General features: G+C 48.9%; 1 long non-coding RNA gene across 1 annotated transcript; it reads left to right on the top strand.

The window, feature by feature from the left end:
• Positions 1-838: 838 nt before the first annotated feature.
• On the top strand, positions 839-2,767 carry LOC105551119. Its single transcript, XR_001007822.1, has 2 exons — positions 839-1,062; positions 2,251-2,767. It is a non-coding gene; the product is annotated as an uncharacterized LOC105551119 (long non-coding RNA).
• Positions 2,768-3,264: the final 497 nt, after the last annotated feature.

Here is a 3,264-nt window from a genome sequence, read left to right as displayed (position 1 = left end):
TTGGTCCGGTACCTGGCTGAGGGAGGACACCCAGCCACTGAGGTAGCGTCCCCCTCCACCGGCTCCCATGGTCCCTGCTTTCTATCTGCAGAAGTAGGAGCATTTGCTCCATGAGTAGCCAGGTTCCAGGTACAATTAAAATGGAAAATTAAACAAACTTTAAAACTGACATGATATAGCAAGGGTCATCAGACAACAAAAGCCATCCTTCCATGTTAATGAGAAGAAACCTTGCTGGTGAGGCCAGGGCGCTTGTGGGATTAAGCAGGGTGGGGCAAGAGCATAACGTTGGTGTGGTTGGTGATGAAAAGAGGGGGCTCTTTCTTCTCAGTCTCTTGCCAAAATGAGCTGAGCAGAGATCATGTGGGAATGTGTGGTGTGGGTGTCTGGATCTTGGGCTGACGGTTCAACACCTGAATTCTTACCCCGGTGCCCTGGAGGGGCAAGGATCGGACATTGGAAAGAACCCAGTCTCTGAAGCCAGACTGTTCTGATCCCAGTTTGGCCACCTATAAGTTGTGTGCCTTTGGGCAAGTTACTTAGCCTTTCTGTGCCTTTTTTATCCTGAAAAATGGAAGTAGTAGAAGTATAAACTGCATACAATTATGTGGTATTTCAGTGATTATTTTATACACACAAAGTAGAATAGTGTTCTCTTCCCTCCTCTTCCCACCACACATCCCTGCCCAGCATCTAGAAGACCACCTGAAGCTTTCACACTATGAGACCTTAGATCCCGCAAGGGTTTGAATTTCAAAGGCCTCAATTAAAGCACACGGTAGGTCATAGATTGGTGTTTGACTATTGTTATTTCCGTTTAGTTTTAGTCGCTTCTTCAGTAAAACAGGTAGAATTAGCCCGTCCCACTCTAAGGGGTAGTTGAGGCCTCGAGAGAAGTCTAGAGGAAGGAGACCTCCAGAGATGACTCCATCTCTTCCTCCTCTCCAGGTGTTCTTTATTTTATGAATGAAGCCAGAGCAGCCCACCTTCCTGCATCTCTACCATCATGGCACCATGCCCTCTGATGGGTGGGCTGGAGTCAAATACGTAGCAGGCAGCCAGGTAAGTGATGCGTGCTGTGGACAGCCCTGCCCCAGGCCCTTGTAAGGCAGGTCTGCTGGGCTGAGTCCCAGCTCAGGAGACCTGCATCCCTGGAATATTATGGCTGGTCTCTAACTTTTCCCTTCCCTGAGGCCATGAGACCAGACCTCTGCTCCCATTTGTCCGTGTGGCTCCTTAGAGCTCCTGGGCTACCCATCTCTGGGATGGGGAGGTGGCTGCTGGGAGATGCTCATCATAGCCATCAGCCCACAGAACACAAAGGGAGTAGAAATATTCTCATTTAGCATCTCAATAACTCCAGCCCTCCATCATCACGACTTCAGATGGCTCATGCCGGACCTCTGCAGGATAAGGTCTTTCCAGGGATTTTCTGTAGAGATTGCAGAGGTGCTCTCTGCAGCTTGGAGGATTGAAACATCAAAGAGAACTCCCACACCACAGCTAAGCCCAGCTCCACTTATTTTCCTTTATCGTCCCACACCCCACTCTGCAGCCTTCTTCATAGGGATGCTTAATTCTTTGATCCATGTCTTCATGTATCTGTATTATGGACTGGCCAGGTTGTGGCCTCCTATGTGGCCCTACTTCTGGTGGAAACGATATCTTACCACCCTACAGTTGGTAAGGAGATCCCATTGGCTCCAGGGGCCTTGGCTGAACCCTTGGTTCTATTCTTGACTTGTCAGTCTATACCAGTGACTTGGCATCTGCCCATAAACAAGCTCTCTCATCCTTAGATCTTCCTTAGCTTCCCAACTTGCAAGGACCTCAGTAGCCATCTTATGATCCTGGAACCAACCCTAACTCACTGGCACAGTGTGGGACTTTGAGCAAGTGGCTTCCATGCTCAGGTCTCAATGTCATTATCTATAAAATGAGGGCCTCGGCCAGATGACCTCTAAACATTAATATCCTGTGAGTCTGTGATCACTGATTTCACCCTCCAGGTGCCTGATGTCTTGCAGTTTTGGGAACACCACTGCCCCCCAGATGGTGATGACAGCCTAAAGTGTCCCATATGGGGCTCTGGATATACTGAGCTTATCATCAGGACCACCATGACATGGCTGGATGGGGGAATTGGGGCAACCAGGACCAGGAGAAGAGTCAAGAAGATTCTTGGGATCATGGGGTGGAAAGAACTGACTGCTCTCCCCTCTCTTTCTTCTCACGCTTTCTTTTGCCCAGGGTCAGTTTGTGGCCACTGCTGCCCCCTCTTCCTACAGTCTCCCCACCAAGTGCCCCTTCCCTGATGGTTCAACACGTCTGTGCTCCTGTAAGCCCTCAGCTTCCTCATTCTCTTCCTCAACTTCTACCACCAGACACACCTGAGGGGCAAGCAAGACAGGCTGAACTAAGGGCAGGACCCAGGGACTGAAACCAGCACAGTGTCCCCACAGAGAATTGGGTGGAAGGCAGCGTGGCTTCCAGCTTACTGGTGCCGAGCAGATTCCTCTGGGTGCCGAGCAGATTCCTCTGGGTTTCCATTGTATCCTCTGAAGCAAGGAGGAGGATTGTCTTCTGTCCAGATCTCAGGATCAAAGAAATAGGTCCAACTTCCTGTGCTCCCTTCAGTTAGAGCACTTCCCATGTGACTTTGTAGCTTTGTGTGCATCTCCTTCCCCTGCTAGACCTGAACCCCCCACGGGAGGGACTCTCTTATTCTGAATGTTCCCCACACCTGGAATTTTAATAAACATCTCAACAAACGTGTGTGTTTGGATCCTTGGATCCCATGACTGCACTCATAACCTTGGTGAAGAAGAGGGCTGCGAGTAGGAAAGAGGTCAAGGTTGGCTTGATCTCTAACTTTATAGTGGGAAATTGTGATGGAGAATATTCAAGAGTGGGTGTGGGTCTGTTTGATTTCAGGTGTGGCTGTGTAAATAGCCCTGCATATATTTTTGTCTGTTCACAACTGTCTGCGTGTGTATTTGTAGAGTTGTGTGATTCTGTGTATGTGCATGGGGAGTGGGAGAGGGCCAGGTGCACATGTCTGAATACTTGTTTTCATATATAACGCATGTTTCCATTTGGGTTTCTCTCCATTTGTGTTGTTTGCCTGTCTCATCTGTAAGTCTCTGAAGGTCCCACATTGGCAAATAAAAGCCACTGGTATCAATAATTCTCCTGTCCTGATGGGAGACATGGTAGCCCACTGAGAAATCTCTGCATACATGTTCCCCAAGAGCTTCCAAAAAT

The sequence above is a fragment of the Mandrillus leucophaeus genome, unplaced genomic scaffold (genome assembly GCF_000951045.1).
Source record: "Mandrillus leucophaeus isolate KB7577 unplaced genomic scaffold, Mleu.le_1.0 Scaffold508, whole genome shotgun sequence".
Lineage (NCBI taxonomy): Eukaryota > Metazoa > Chordata > Mammalia > Primates > Cercopithecidae > Mandrillus > Mandrillus leucophaeus.
Note: the sequence above shows the minus strand (reverse complement) of the source record. Positions and strands in the feature narration are given on the sequence as shown.